Below are 17,337 nucleotides of genomic sequence, written 5' to 3' on the forward strand. Positions count from 1 at the left end.
TCATTTTTAGCACTTCTATTTGTTGACAGTGGTTCAGTATCAAATTGACACAAAATGACTTCTGTTTTCCAGATGTCCTTTTCCCAGAGATAATGAAATAAGGAACAGACTATTTTATTCTTTCTCTGTGGCACGAAGTATATGGAACCATAATCTTCAAAATCACTGTTAGCATAAAGTTATGTCTACTTTTTGCTTCATTCTCACCCTTGGGCTCTTTTTGACCATTTAATGATTTTTAAAATCTTGTTGCCTTTGAATACCTATTTTACTTTATTGTTTTCTCTTAATGCAGAAGCATGGTTTTTTTTTAGGGGGACTGGAGTAGAATCTCATTTTGTTGTTTCTGCTCCATATTTCTAAGCTCTCTGGGTATCTTAATATTACTTTGCTGCCCTAACTGCTATTTGCATCACCTCGCTATTTAATATCATCCTTGAATTTCATTAACATTTCTTTTACTCTATCGTCTACATAATTAATGCAGCAGCTATGTATGACAGGATATAACACTGATCTTTGAACCATCCAGACAGATTCTCCAACTTGGTTATAAAGATAGCACATGGTGTCCCTTATATCCTCCCCCCAGCTTCTCCTACATTAGTCAAAACTAAGAAATTAACTATTGGGACAATCCTATTAAGTAAATGAATAACTTCATTCAGAATCTACCTATTTTTTCCACTAAGGCCTTTTTTCTGTTCTGGGATCTATTCCAAGATATCATATTTCATGTAGTTTCATGTCTCCTTAGCTCATTCTGAGCAGTGTCAGTTTCTTAGTCTTTCCTTGTTTTCATCACCCTGATGCTTTTCAAATGTGTGCGGCAGGTACGTTATAGAATGTCTCTTAATTTGGGCTTGTCTGATATTTGCTTATAAGACTGGGGTTATGATTTTGGGGGAAGACTACAACCGTAGTGAAGTACGCTTTCTCACTGTATCATACCAATGGGTATATGGAATCCATACAACTTATCACTGGTGATATTAACCTTGATCACTTGCTGAAGGAAGTGTCTGCAAGATTTATCCATGGTAAGTTAGTATTGTCCCTTTCCATGCTCTATTCCATGCATTTCCGATAGAGGTTATAATGCTTCTAAAAGGGCAAAAATTGGTTCTCGGGTGGCACAAGATGCTTTTATGTCTAAAGCATAGATATACATGAAGTACATAAACAAATATGCAAAAAAGTTCCTAAAAAGACTTCTGCATTTGGGAGGGAGTGAAGATAATAGAAAAAGTTTGAAAAATACATCTCTCTCTATTTGTTAGAAGCGAGGCACTTAGCTTAGTCCACACAAAGAGGAGGGAGTCTCTACACACACTATTTTGAATTTCTTAGAAGAACATTCCTTTTCATTATTTTAATGCCTTCTCTTTGTCAATAATATAATAGGGATGTATTAGTTTGAGTTTTCCAAGATGCATAAGCTAAGATGGGATTAGATATGCAAAAGATTTGTGGGGAGATGTACCTATAAAAGTTAAAGGGGAGTGAGCAAGAAAAGGCAGTAGAGCTTTCAGACTGTAATGCAGATCTGATAAGTCCGATGGCAAAAGAGAAGGAAAGAGGATTGGGTAGGAAAAATTTCAGACTGCAGTGTAATTGTAAAAAAGTTTTGGCCAAGCTAAAGTAGAGCCCTTCAGCCAAAGTTTCCCGTTAAAGGAGTTCTGCCTTACAGAAAAGAGTCAGCATAAGAATTCCCACCATATGCAGTCACCACCCGGGAAGGGAGTTTGGAAGTCACTGCCTTGGTTTGAAGTTGGAAATGGATTCTGATGGGCAGGAATCGGGGTCATCAGTCAACTATGCTCCCTGTAGCAGAAGATCTGAGCAGCACATTTTCAAACCTACCCTAATTATATACACTCTTATTAAAACACCAGGAATTTTAAGAATATTACCATGATGGTTTGAAACTCTATGTACCTCAGAAAAGACCATATTCTTAAATTTAGCCCATTATTGTGGGTACAGAACTATTGTATGCAGGACCTTTTGATTAGGTTATTTCAATGGAGACGTGACACACATCATTCAAGGTGGGTCTTAATCCTCTTACTGGAGTCCTTTATAAGAGGATAAAAGATAGAGAGAGGCTCACAGAAAAAGCCCAGAGAAGCTGAGAGGGAAGGATACACACAAAGCTGAGAGGAAGCTACTGAAGCCAGAAGCAGGAAGCAATGAAACCCTGGAGAGAAGAGAAAGTCCAGCAGAAGTCAAGTTCCTCTAAATGTGACAGAGAAGCCCTGGATCACAGCAGCCCCACTTCAGGAAGAAAGTATCGCCTGTTGATACCTTGATTTGGATGTTTTATATGGCTTCAGAACTGTAAACTCGTAGGTTAATAAATCCCCATTGTAAAAGTCAACCCATTTCTGGTACACTGCATTTTTTCAGCTTTAGCAAACTTAAACACTTAATTATTTTCTCATTCTAGGAAGCATCTTTTTACTTTTTGCTTTTCTAAACATAGCTGCATTTGATAAAATAAATAAATTAGCTGAAGGGTAACTCAGTGTTAGAATTCTTGCCTGTAACACCAGAGACTTAGGTTGGATTCCCGGAGTCTGCATATGCCAAAATAAATAAAATAAAATAAAATAAAATAAAATAAAATAAAATAAAATAAATGATAACTTATTAGAAAACACAACTTTTTTTTTCCATTTAAAGATATCTGCTTTGGCAGTGACATCAGCAGGGTAACAGATGTTGAAGGGTTCCCTTCCCTCAAAGTAACACTGAAAATGCAGCAGCAACTGGCAGAATTAACTTTCTCAGAGCCCTGGAAAGCAGTCAAAGGATTATAATAAATGGATGAGTACCAAATCAAGAGAAAGGCCATTTAAAAATGGCATGAAAACCTCATGGTGCCTTTACTGATCCTTCTCCACAAAACCTGGCTTGGCTTGGCCCTGGTCCTGTGTGGCAGAGGGATCAGAATAACTTCTGTGTATTGGCGCACAGAAATGTTTATGCCAATCTGTTGGTGGCAACCTTGGGAGAATGATCCAGGATGCTGTTGCATGTTCCTGGAGCTTTTTCTGGATGTAGAGGTGACTGGCAGGGCCCCCAAAACACTTTAAGAAAACAAATCAATGGGGATATTTGGAATTCTCTGCATGGAATTTGTACTATTTCTGAAGCTATCCTTTAAGTTTGAAATTATTTCAAAATCAAAAATTAAAAAAAATAAAAGAAAACAAGACATAGCTACTTAAGGTAAAGGATTACTGGTTGAAATGTAGTGCTCAGGACAGGGAGGAACGGCTGCAAATTTTTCTGGGGGAGAAGTTGGAAGTATTTGGAGCCCTGTATATGTGGGAATTGATAAGGACATATACACATACCTAGGGCAAGACACATGCTCAGAAAAGACCTGAGAGGATCCTATGCTTTCACCATGGGCTGTTATTTCAGTTCACTGAAAGGCTAGCTAAGTTCTGAAGGAAAATACTAGAAAGGAGCTGATCTGCAAAGACTGGGAAAAATGTTTTATTTCATTTTTGGTAGTTTTGCCTTTTGTTAGCTCTTGCCATTCAAGGCAATCTCTACCCTAACTTAATACAAGCCTAAAGATTAGAGAATCTAAATAGGGTAAACCCAGTGCGATCCATGCTCAGATATCTTATAATCAAACTGCCAAATGCCAAAGATGGAGAGAGACTCTTGAAAGGAGTAAGAGAGTAGCAACTGCTAAATTCTTACCAGAAACCATAGAGGTGAGAAAACAGTGGAGTGACATATTTTAAGTGCTGAAAGAAAAAAATATGACAGCCAAGAACTCTATTATCTGGTAAAATTGTCCTTCACAGTGAGAATGACGTTAAGACACTCCCAGATAAACAAAAGCTGACAGAGTTTGTCATCTCTAGATTTGCCATATGAGAGATGGTAACAGATGTTCTTCAGGTTAAAAGAAAAGGTTGAAAGGAAAGGACAGTAAGAGATCAAAGCTGCATGAAGAAATAAAGATCTCCATGTAAGGTAACTACATGAGTAAATATAAATGGCAATAATAAAATATTCCTAGATTTTAACTCTACTCTTTACTTCTTACATGATCTAAAATACAAATGCACAAAGAGTAATTATAATCTATTGTGTTGTGATTAGTGACAAGAGCAATAAAAGTGGAAGGAGATGGAATAATGCAGTAACATGGTTTGTATATGCTACTGAAGTCAATTTGGTATCGATTGAGATTGTTATAGATTTAGGATGGTAAATGTAAGAAATTTACATTTACCACAAAGAAAATAATTTTAAATATGCACAAAAGAAAATGAGAAGAGATCATAAATGGTTCATTATAAAAGATAAACTAAATCGAAGAGTAGGAAGATAGGAGGGACAAAAAAAGATATAAGATTCACAAAAAGCAGATAGTAGAAGTAATCTCTGCATTATCAGTAACTCCTTTAAAGTGAAAGAATTAAACTCTCCAATCACAGGCAGAGGTTGGAAGGATGGAGAAAGGCATGACTCAACTATATGCTGTTTACAAGAGACTCACCATACTCTCAAAGACACAAGTAGGTTGAAAAGGAAAGAACAGCGTTTCAATTTGCTAATGCTGCTGGAATGCAAAACCCCAGAAAAGTGTTGCCTTTTTTAATGGGGTTTTATTAGGTTACAAATTTACAGTTGTAAGGCCATGAAAATGTCCACATTTAGGCATCAAGAGGAAGATACTGTCTCTGAGGAAAGACTGCTGGCATCTATGGTTGCTCTGTGACATGGGAAGGCATATAGTGACATCTGTTGGTCCTTTCCTGGATTCTGGTTTCAATGGCTTTCTTTCTCAGCTCTTATGAGTTCTTGCTTATTTCTCCCAGGGTGTTTCTCTCTCTCTCTGTCTCTCTTATTGTCTTATCCTCTTCACAAAGGATTCCAGGAAAGGTTTAAGACTCACTTTAAATGAGCTGGGTCACATCTCAATTGAAATAGTCTAACCAAAAGGTCCCACCCACAACAGGTCTGCCCCGACAAGAAAGGATTAAAATAACATGGTCTTTTCTGTAGTACATAACAGATTCAAACCAGCACAAAGGGGAAAAAATATTCAATGCAAACAGTAACCAAAAGAGAGCTGGGGTGGCTATATCAATATCAGAAAAAAAAAAGACTTTAATTCAAAAACTGATTAAAAGAATAATGAAAGACACTATATATTAATAAAAGGTCAATTCATAAAGAAAAATGTAACATTAAAATCATATGCATACCTTGATCTTGAGACTTACTCTTATGAAGCTTATGTAGGTAGCAGAGAAGCTTAGACTACCTATAGGCATGCCTAAGAGTTACTTCTGGAGGACCTCTTTTGTTGCTCAGATGTGGTCTCACTCTCTCTAAGCCCAACTCTGCAAGTGAAATCATTGCCCTCCCTGTTACATGAGACATGACATCCAGGGGTGAAAGTCTCCCTGGCGACGTGGAAGATGACTCCCAGGGATGAATCCGGCCCTGTCACTGTGGGATCAACAATTCCATCCTGATCAAAAGGGGGAAAAAGTTTAACAAATAAGGTATCAGTGGCAGAGAGAGTTCAAATACAGTCAAGAAGCTACTCCGGAGGTTGCTCGTATGCAAGCTTCAATTAGACCTTGCTACCTATTACAACCTGCCAAATTCCAACCTGGACCATTCTAGCCCATCCTAAAGAACACCTAGGGCAATATATAAGATTCCACAAGGGTTCCATGCACTAGAGTAACTTTCCAGAAACCTACAACCTCCAGAAGGGTCTGGTTAAGATAAGTCTTGAAACCTAGAGGGCCCAGCCTCTCCTGAACATCAACTAGTTCCATCTCTCTACCCCATACTAGTGACAGACCCTTCCACTATGAAAATTTTTTAATGTCCATAGCCCAAACGCCTTTAAAGAGAAGGATGGAAAGATCAAAGGTGATGGTGGAGTTATACAGTGAAGATATGATTCAACAAATGAATATGAATGCAAATCATTAAATTGAGATCTCTTTTAGTCTCCAGTATCTTAGAGCAGCTAGAAGTAAAAACCTAAAATTGTGAAATTGTAACCATGTCAAACTCTGAAATATGTTCTACAATTAATTGTGGTGCTGTGCTTTTAAATTTATTGCTTTTTTGTATATATGTTATTTTTTCACAAAAAAACAAGGAAAAAAAGTTTTGTGATGATAAAAAATATTTAAGCCTTCGAGCCTCCTCTATTTTGGAGCAGCAAGAAGGAAAAAATCTGAGAGGACTGTATTATAGCCCATGACAAACTCTGGGATCTGTCCTGTAACTACTTGTTGAAGAGTCCTTTGAAATGTTTGGTTTTTTATTTCTTTGCTTTGTATACATGTTATACTCTACAATAAAAAAGTATGCATATAATCCTAACAAGACAGTACCAAAATATATGAAGTCATCAATAACTGATTTGAAGGGAGTAGTAGACAGTTCTGTATTAAAAGTAGGAGATTTCAACACATCACTTTCAATAAAGCATAGAACATCTAAACAGAAGATCAATGATGAAACAGAAGACCTGAACAAAACTATGAAACTTAACCAAAACTATGAAACCCGGTTTAGTTTGTTAAAGCTGCCAGAATGCAATACACCAGAAATGGAACGACCCTTAAAAAGGGTCCAGAACACGTTTATCAGGTGGGAAGGCACATGGCAACTTCTGCTAGTGTTCTTTCTAGGCCTCTCATTCCAAAAGGCTTCTCTGGAGACGTTCTCTTTCTTCATCTCCAAAGGTCTCTGGCTATGTGGGCTCTGAATTTTTTTCCAAAATGGTTCCCTCTTAAAAGATTCCAGTAAGTGATCCCACACTGACTGGGTGGAGACACACCTCCACAGAAACCACCTAATCAACAGGTCCCACCCACAACTGAGTGGGTCACATGTCCATGGGAACAGCTTAATCAAAAAGATCCTACCCAGCAATATTGAAACAGGATTAAAGAACATGGCTTTTCTGAGGTACATAAAAGTTTCAAACCAGCACAAAGACCTAACAGACATATGTAGAAAACTCCAAATAGCACCAGAATACAAATTCTTCTCAAGTATACATGGGTTATTCTTTAGGACAGACTATATGTTAGGTCACAAAAAAATTACAATGCATTAAAAAGGGTGAAGTCATACAAAGTGTCTTTTCTGTCTACAATAAGATAAAGCTTGATATCATACAGAGGGAAAATTCACAAATGTATAAATTAAATAACATGCTCTTAAACAACCAATGGGTCAAAGAGGAAATCGCAAGAAAAATTAAGATATATCTTGAGAAAATGAAAATGAAAACACACCATGACAAAACTTATGGGATACAGCAAAGGGATTGTTGAAAGGGAAATTTATTGTTGTAAATGCTTTCATTAAAAAGGAAGAAAGATCTCAAATCAGTGATCTAACTTCACACTTCGAAGAACTAGAAAAAGTACTAGAAAAGAGTAAACTAAACCCAAAGTGAGCAAAAGAAAAGAAATAATAAACATTATAGTGGAAATAAATAAAATCGAAAAACAATGAAGAGTATCAACAAAAACCAAAAGTTGGGTTTTGACAAACATTCAGCTGGATAGACAAAGAATGAAGACACAGGACATAAATAACAAACACCATAAATGAAAGTGGGAATATTACTAATGACTTTACAGAAATAAAAGGACACTTACTGCATGCCAACAAATTAGATAACATGGACGAAAGCAACAAATTCCTAGGAACAAATAGCCTAAACTGACTCAAGAAGAAATAGAAGATCTCAGCAGACAAAAAAACAATAAAGAGATTTTATCAGTAATCAAAAAACTCCCAACAAATTAAAATTCTAATGGCTTTACTGGTGAAATTTACCACACATGCAAAGAATTAACACCAATTCTTCTAAGAAACTTCCAAACAATTTTAAAAGGAGGGAACACTCCCTATCTCAATCTATTAGACCAGCATCACCCAAATACCAAGGCCAGAAAAAGACATTACAAATAAAGAAAATCACAGACCAACACCCCTTATGAATATAGATGCAAAAATTCTCCATAAAACACTAGTAAACCAAATCCAACAGCATATTAGAATGGTTATACACCTTAAACGAGTGGGATTTGCCCAGGATTGAAAAGGCAGTTAACATAAATCAATAAATGGAATACAGCACATTAACAGAATGAAGGGAAAAAACAGAGTCATCTCAATTGATGCAGGAAGGCATCTGACAAAATCCAGAGCCCTTTCTTGATAAAAACACTGAGAAAACTAGGAATAGAAGGAAATTCCTTAACATGAAAGGGAATATATGAAAACCCCACAGTTAACGACATTTTCAGTGGAGAAAGACTATATGAAAACTCCACAGTTAACAACATTTTCAGTGGAGAAAAACTGGGAGTTTTTCCCCTAAGATCAGGATCAAGACAATTATGCCTCCTTTCAACACTGCTATTCAGTATTATACTGAAAGTGCTATCCAGAGCAATTAGGCAAGAAAAAGACATCCAAATTTAATCCAATGAAAAAGGAAGAAATAAAACTATCCCCCACTCAGGGATGACAAGATCATATATGTAGAAATTCTCAAAGAATCCACAGGAAAGCTACTAGAGATACTAAAAAAATTTAGCAGTTTCTGGGTACAAGATTAACACTGAAAATTCACTTGTGCTTCTATACCAACAATGAGAAACCTGGAAAGGAAATCAAGAAAACAATTTAATTTAAAACAGCATCTAAAAAAGTAAAATGTCTAGAAATGAATTTGAGTAAGGATATAAAAGATTTGCACACTGAAAACAAAATATTGGTGAAAATATTAAAGAACACCTACATAAATGGAAAGACATCACGTGCATATGGATGTTGTTAAGATATCAATATTGTTAAGGTATCAATATTATTAAGATATCCATAAAATTCAAACTGCTTTATGGATTCAATGCAAACCTGATAAAAATTCCAGTAGCAATTTTTTCAGAAATGGAAAAGACAATCATCAAACCTATGGGAAGAGCCCTGAATATCCAAACCATCTTTAAAAAGAATGAAGTTGGAGGACTCATACTTCTCAATTTCAAAACCTACTACAGGGAGACAGTGTTGACCTAAAGGCAAAACGTGTGCCTCAATATTGACAGTTATTTTTAGTCAATGTATTCCTAGATATGACACTAAAAGCACAAGCCACAATAGAAGAAAAGACAAACTGGAGTTTACCAAAATTAAAAACTTCCACACATCAAAGAACGTTATCAAGAAAGTGAAAACACAACCTAAGGAATGGAAGAAAATATTTGAAAATCATCTGCTAAGAGTTTAATATCCAGAATACAGAAAAATTCCTAAAACTCCATAACAAAAAAGACAAGTAAACCAACTAAAAAATGGGTAGAGGACTTGAACAGACATTTCTGCAAAAGGTAAACAAATGACCGAAAAGTGCATGCAAAGATTTTCAACATCATCAGTTATTAGGGAAATACACATTCAACTACAATGAGATACCTCCTCACACCCACTAGGATAGTTATTACTTTAAAAATGGAAAATATTTTGGTAGATTTTTCAATAAATTACACATAGAAGTACAATATGATCTGGCAATTCTAAATATACTCACAAAAGTTTTGAAAACAGGACCTCAAGCAGTTACTCAAGCATCAATATTCATCGCAGCATTATGCTCACTAGCCAAAAGCAGAAAGCAACCCAACTGCCTGACTTGGCACTTGGAGATGAATGGAGAAACAAAACGTGGTGTGTGTGTGTATATGTGTGTGTGTGTGTGTGTGTGTGCGTGTATATATACCACATACACAATGGAATATTCAGTCATAAAAAGAAATGAAGGTCTGATACGTGGTTCAATATGGAGGAAACTTGAATTTATCATGTTGTTTCTAAAAGTAGACAAATGTTTACTGATTATTTTTCTAACTATATAGTACCGTGCCAGATATAGGAGACATGGAAGAAAATGAACCATAGAGGGTAGTTATTCTCAAGGATTGTACACATTGTGGTTTCGGAGATAAGATTAACACACACAAAACAATGAGAGAAAAATGCAGTGAAGTATATCATTAAATAATTATTTAATAGTGAAAATAAGGAGTCCAGGAAAGGGAAAAGCATCTATAATCAGTTGTCAAGTATAGATCTATATACCAACTTAGAATTTTCAAAGAGTCTTTTAAATTATTTCATCTGATACTCATAAAAACTATGCAAAGATAGGAACAAATAACATATAATCACTAATAACTAATACTGTTGATAACTTATGTGTCATGTCAGACATTGTTAAAAGCATTTCACATTTTTTTCTCATTTTACCCTCACAAGACCCACATGTATAGTAGGTATTATTGTTTCCATTTTCTGATGCTGAAACTGAGTTAAATGAATTGCTTGAGATTATAGAACTAGTGAATCACATTTAATGCTTAACATCAGCATAAACTGATATTTACTATCAGCATTAAAGTTGAGTATTATTCTACTACTGAATTTTGTCAATATTATGAACTAAAATCCAAAATCTCTAAATCTAAACTTTCTAAAGTCCACAATGAAAAATTTTCCTTATTTTGTTTGAAATATGTTGAAGCAAAAGTATAGTAAGTCTAAGCTTACTTGAAACATAATTCTAGTACACTGTGAAGAAATTTTAAATATATGTATTAGCATGAAAGAGCCAGCACCAACACTCAACACACCAAATCTACATTTTCCAGCCTCCATGGAAGTGTGGTTGGGACTAAATACAATGGGGATTTTCTAGCCACCCTTGCAGTCAGTTCTTGTTGATGGGAAGCACCACAAATCTGGGGGTTTGTTACTGCAGCACAGCCTATCCCATACTGAATGTTACAAAAGGTAACATGAATTATAGTCTTAGCATTGTTTCATTAAGAAATGTTCTATAGGTAATTTGGATCACTGCTTGTGCCCCAACAAAGAGAGGTACTCTGTTTCCATTTGACTTTCAGCACTGTGTTAGATGTAGTTTTTTTTTTTTTTATTATCTAGGTACTCTCTTTGGGACTTAGCTTCAGAACCTCAGCTCAGCCAGGTCTAATCAAACCCCAAGCTCAATACAATGATAGCAGCATTTATAATTACTCATATGGTTACATTTACTGGAGATCTTCTGCTACTTCGATCCACTCTCTAGTGCCCTTCTCTTTGAGTCTGAAGAACTCCCCTTAGCATTGGTCTAGTGGTGATAAACTCCCTCAGTTTTTGTTGATCTGGGAATGTCTTAATCGCTCCGTTTCTCGACAACAGTTCCATTGGATATAAAATTCCTGGTTGTTAATTATTTTCACTCAGCACTTTAAATATTTTCTCCCACTGCCTTCTAGCTTCTACGGTTTTTGATGAGAAATCATAACATGTTGGTTTTCTTTTTTAACTTTCAAAACTTTCCTTATCTTTGGCATTTGACAGTGTGAGTACTACATGTGAGGTGTGGTTCTTTTTTAATTTATCCTATTTGAGATTCACTGGGAATCTTGAATGAGTATATTCATGTCTCATGAAATCTGGGAAGTTTTGTGCTATCATTTCTATGAATATTTCTTCTGCCCCTTTCTTTCCTCTCTCTTTGGGACTCCCATAACGCATTACTGATACACTTGATGGTGTCCCATAGGTCTTCCAGGCTCTGTTCATTTTTTTCCCATTCTTTTTTCACTCTGATCCTCAGCCTAATTGTTTAATTTTTGAGTTCACTGATTCTTCTTCCAAAGAAGATACAAAATTATCTGCTGTTGAGATTCTCTTGGGAATTCATTTTTCAGCTGCTGTGTTTTTCAACTTCAGTATTTCTGAATACTGGTTCCTTTTAAAATTTTCTTTCTCTTTACTGAGATTCTCATTTTGTTCATTCTTCATTTTCCTGCTATTCTCTAGTTCTTTCTCTGTGTTGTCTTTGAGCATATGAGCATACTGAAGTTCTTTTTTTCCAAAGTCTTTGTCTGGTGTGTCCAAAGTCTTGTTTTCTTTGTTGATGGTTTCTGAATTATCTTATTCCTTTGTGTGGACAATCACTTTCTGTTTGTCTTAAAATCTTTTGTTGCACTGTACATGCTAACATTTTCAAAGTGTTAACTCTGGGATTTAGCCCCCGAGCTGTCTGTTTCTTAACTTTTTATCTAGCTAGTGACATATCTGACATTTCCTTGAGGGCCAAGAGCTAACAAAAGCCAATACAAAAAATACATTTCAGGATCTTTGTAAACTGTCCCTGCATTGGCTGGTGCTCTCCTTCAAATTTAGCCTCCTGTCAAGATCAGCCTGAAGTGAAATGTTCTCTGTCTTTTCTGAGCCTCTGCATCATCCTGGTTTTGTGCTTACTTGTAGCCTTCAGAATATCCCCATTTACAGGAATCCCAATGCCTCCTCTACTTCCTGTGAAATAGCTTCTCCCCATCTCCCAGGTGCTGTATTGTATGTCTTAGAGCCAGTAATCCTTTGCTTTAGGCCACTTTGATTGAATTGTTATTTACACTGCTTTTGCAGTCTTCAAGCTGCTTCTGCCAGCAGAGTAAGTTCTGGAAGGCAAGCTAGAAAAGTATCCTGGTTCAGTCTTTCAAGGGTCACACAATAGACTGGCACCAATATACAGGCTTCCCAGCATCTGGAACAGGGCCAGGGATGTACAATGGGATCTCAGGCTGCCTATGTGTCAGCCACATAGAGTAGAGGAGCACTCAGCAAGAGCGACACAAGTTTGTAGCATCAAAACTGGTAATGGTTTCTCTTACCATTTTTAGGTTGTGTTTTCTTGATTTGACATTCACTCAATTATTACAATCCTTTAACTGTTTTCCAGAGTTCTGAGGAAGATAGCTTTGCCAGTTTCTGCTAGTTGTTCACAAAGATTCTGTGGAGAAATGGAATCCTGCAGAATCTTATGCTGCCATCTTAGTAGATCCCTATATTAATTTCCATTTTAAAGAAAAAGACCTTGAGATTCAGAACTACTTATGTTATCCAAGACTATATGTACAACCAGTAAGAGACAGACTTGAGTTCTGAATCCAGGTGTTTCATGAAGTTCACTATCACAGTAGTTTTCTGTTTATGGAAAGCTTGTAAGACCGACATATAAAATGCAATGTTTATAATATAAAACCATTTTGTTGCTAAGTCTAGAAAGAATATTACTTTTCCTATAAAAATTTTCTTCTTTGAAGATCACTTTTAAAAATCAAGAATCCATTCCAGAAATCCCTTTTATTCTTTTGTCTTCTTTTACTTCTTTGTAAGAGGACTTTTCACTAGACTTACACTCATTTTATCTACCCACTCTCCACTAGCCAGGAAAACCCTTAGACAAATATAGGTTTTCCTAATAATGCATGTTTACTACTAATACAATGATGGTCCTTTTATCTATCACTCTTTATTGCCTTTGATCTTGTTCCTTTAAAAAACTGATTTCTAACATTATAAAAAAATGGAAATCCTTAATTGCTTTTTTTACATTGTTTAAGTTATACTTAATCAATCTTAGCTTTGATTTTCTTGGCATCAATTTATTTTTCAACTCCCAGCAACGTCACAATTCTACAGAATTTTCCCAAGTAAAGGATAACAGATAAATGTCAATTCCAGAATTTTCTTCAGGCTCTGTATTAACATAAACCTTGTATTTCTCATTCACACTAGATGCTATAATTAATTCTGTGCTGGAAACTCAGATCTTGTTTTTGTAGGTTTTATTCCCACTTTCTATCTACTTTTTGTCAAGATCCCTAAAATGAGAAAATACCCCTAAATTTTACCTATAACCATCTTCTTTTCCTTTGATTTCTCTCTTAGAAATCTTGTTTCATTTCACAGAGTTTCCAATTTTTTTCTTCACCCCCTACCTCTTTCCCAGGCTCTTAAACTACACTATTTCTTACTTGCTAAGTAGCTTTATGGATAAATTTTATTTCTCTCTAAATCAAATTCTAAGTGATTATAAATGGCTTATTGTCCTCTATGTCACTCAAGATTTAATCTTTAGAATTAATTTTCAATTTTCTCTCTTACCCCCCTCACTATGGTAAATAGACCAGTGTGTTCTTAAATTAAGGTCTTATACTGAAATGGCTTAAGCAAGCTAAAATCAAAATCATAGGGATGGTTGTTAAAAATGCAGATTAATGTACTTCACTCTGGACTAAGTAGTTTTATGAATGGAGCCCAGCAATCTGCTTTTTAAATAAATACCTCATATAAGTCTTAGGCACACAAAGGTTTGAAAATTGTGGCATTCTATCAAGATTTATCTAATTATACAACTCTTCCTTTTCTATATTTCTCATCCATTTCTCCTCTCCTTTCCTACTGCCTCTACCCTAGTTTAGGGCTGTTTAACAGGATTTTCTTGCCACTAGGACATGTCCAACTCTAATTCATCCCACACAATGGTGTTTTATTAATCTTACTAAATCCCAGCTTTACTCATTTAATTTGACTGACATTTATGGAGCTGATATATATTCTAGGTGGTCTAGGGAAGTCATTTCTAAATGCGGCTGATCATCAGAATCATGGGGTGGAGTAACCGGGGAAAACTTTTTCAAAACAGAGATTTTCTAGCAATTCTTAATGCCTACTAAATTAGAATCTCCAGAGCTAGGGCTGAGAACATTTTATTTTTAAAAAGTTCCCCAGGTAACTCGGACACTTTTGGGTACCACTGGACTGGAGCGATATTTCCAGGTATTTCAGAACATATTGGGGAAGATATGAGCATGTGAAAAATAACTACTATATAACACATTAATATTATATTAGAAGTACCAAGTACCATGGGAAAGATTAATTCTAACTACATTAAATACCTTCAGCTGCATACTCAGCTGGAAGAAATCTTTTCCTCCTCTAATCTCCCACAGCACCTTTTAATTTTCTTAGTCTTCTTACGTTTCTATTGCATTATAATTATTTTGAATATGTCTCTTTCCTCTACACTTGGACTTGAAGATAAAGAACCTTGGCCTTCTCAGGGCACTAGTCTGACAAGGAATTTTTTCAGAGTTCTAATTTACTTACAGGATACAAGTGCACAATAGAAAATTATGCATAGTTATGCATTTAATAAATTGTCTCCAAAAGAGGATGACCTTGTAACTCTTCTATATGTGGCCAAATTTATGTATATTAATCTCAGTATGGCACTTAGCACAGTTTCTTTAAAACAGCAGGTACTCAAGTTATTTGTAAACCAGTGGAATCTGGCAAAAATTACTGTCTTTGCATTTGCAAAAAACATAGTATGTGCATTAACCACCACAGGAGGTTATAGATTCCAATAGAAATAACATGGTGGTTGTTTTTGCAAACTCATGTCTTGTAAGCCAAAACCAAGTTGCCTGTTTGTTTTATTTGGGTGGCCTTGCTTCTTTTCTTTTTTTGGTGGTGGTAGGGGGTTGGGGTGATTTATTATTTTTTTTACAAATTTTAATTTGGAGGTCTTTTGGCTGGGTAAATATTTTCTGATTTACCACAAGCTCTACTATTCCCTATTATTTACATTAATCTAATTTATACATTTATGTTAATCTACAGATCTAAGTGAACATTCTTAAAGGCAGCAGAACTGCTCCCAGTCATTTCTGCTTTTTTAGTACTGGGTACAAGCTATATTTTACACTAATCTTAACTTAGGCATTTTTACATCAAATTCATTTATTTATCATGTTCAAATCAGGGACAGTGGGGCATACACTTCTAAATAGCTTAGAATCTAGTAGGAGGCAAGCTGTATGTAAGATTTATTTATAAACATAAATATTAGAAACATTACAAAGCATACATTATAAGAACATATTGCAAAGAAAAAAACGAACATTGCAAATGAATAGCATTTTGATAACACTACTAGAGTTCAAGAAGGAAAAACCTGACTGTATGTTACAAAAGAGTTAGAATTTGAGTAGAGTCTTGAAGAATGAGTAGGCATCCACCAAGTAGAGAAGGAACGAAATCCACATAAGGAAAAAAGCGTATACAAATATACATATACAAATATGTCTGCTACTAGGACTTTTTTCCTAAGTATAACTAAATTTAATTCAGGTCTTCTTTCTCTGCTTTCTAAACTCTAAAATCGCTATATATTTTTAAATTAGTGTTCTAAGTCCTTATAAAATGTAAGCTTTTTTTTTCTTTGGCCAGATAAGTAACTGTCCAACTGACTTTGTTCAGTATAATACTGATATCCAAAGGACACACTGGTTCACTTCTAGGACCTTTTGGGCTTCTGCTGAGAGTTAGGTGTTATTTTCGAAGTGGTGTTTGTAGGCAGTAAGCAACTTATGGAACATTTTATTTTGTAACCCTGGGCATTTTTTGATCTCTTGCCTAGTCATATAATCTCATCAAGTATATTACTCCACAATGCAGAAGATTTGTGCTTTCTTGAGTGCCTCCTCTTCTGTAGAATGTATCACTCAGTTCATTAATGTTTCATTCCTAAGTATTCTAATGTATTTAATTTTTTATTTAATGAAATTTCTAACCTTTAGGTTGAGGAAGCTACCGAGAATGTTTCATCTGAGCCACTGGAAAAGGGCTCATTAGTAGGGAGTTCTGAAGAAGGAACTTAAAAAAAACGGTTGGCAGGACCCTAGAGAAATACAGATCTAAGTTTTCATAAATGCTTCCCTGTCTAAACTCTAGTGGAAGAAATACTTCTTGAAAAGTTTTGCTGAGGTTTTCTTGTAGATTTTAGGGATAAGAATTTCAAAAAGGTTTGCGGTTTGTTAAAATATTATTTAAAGCTAGAGCATTTAAAAAATTGAGTGTGGAAAAAATCATTTTTCGTCTATTGAATTTCAACAATTTTTACTCTCACTAATTAGAGACGGATTTATGTGAGACTATCATCATCAAGTGAGAGAGACCTTGAACCAAAGGAGCCACGTTAAATACGTGGTTTAAATTATTTTAGATTAGAATGATTCTGTGAAAGAGATGAGACAGCTGAATTAGTTTGATTCTCGGAATGGTTTGAGTTCAAACCACGCATGCACCGTATCATCTGCCTTCAGATTTATGGGCGTTGAGGAACTTGAGTCAGAGATTCTCTGAGATCATTACAGAAAATGAGAAGTTTCAGTTCTTTTTCCACTACCCAGTGAGAGGAAATATTTGAGATAAAGTCAGAATTCAAATTCCATCCAATGTTTAAAGGCTAGAAAATGTGAGGAGTGCTCATACTGTAAGAAGCTACAGAAAGAAAATCTAAATTTTCGTGTGTGTCTGCTTAGTAACCGACTCGTGCGACAAAATTGACTTAGGGAGTATCCGTTTATAACAAGGCCGAGGTGTCACCAC

At 35.5% G+C, this 17,337-nt stretch overlaps 1 long non-coding RNA gene across 2 annotated transcripts in view; it reads right to left on the reverse strand.

Moving 5' to 3' along the window:
- Positions 1–17,337, reverse strand: part of LOC143659683 (uncharacterized) — a 271,825-nt gene that overhangs the window by 254,327 nt on the left and 161 nt on the right. The gene's annotated exons all lie outside the window — the stretch shown is intronic.

Source organism: Tamandua tetradactyla, chromosome 16 (genome assembly GCF_023851605.1).
Source record: "Tamandua tetradactyla isolate mTamTet1 chromosome 16, mTamTet1.pri, whole genome shotgun sequence".
Taxonomy (NCBI): domain Eukaryota; kingdom Metazoa; phylum Chordata; class Mammalia; order Pilosa; family Myrmecophagidae; genus Tamandua; species Tamandua tetradactyla.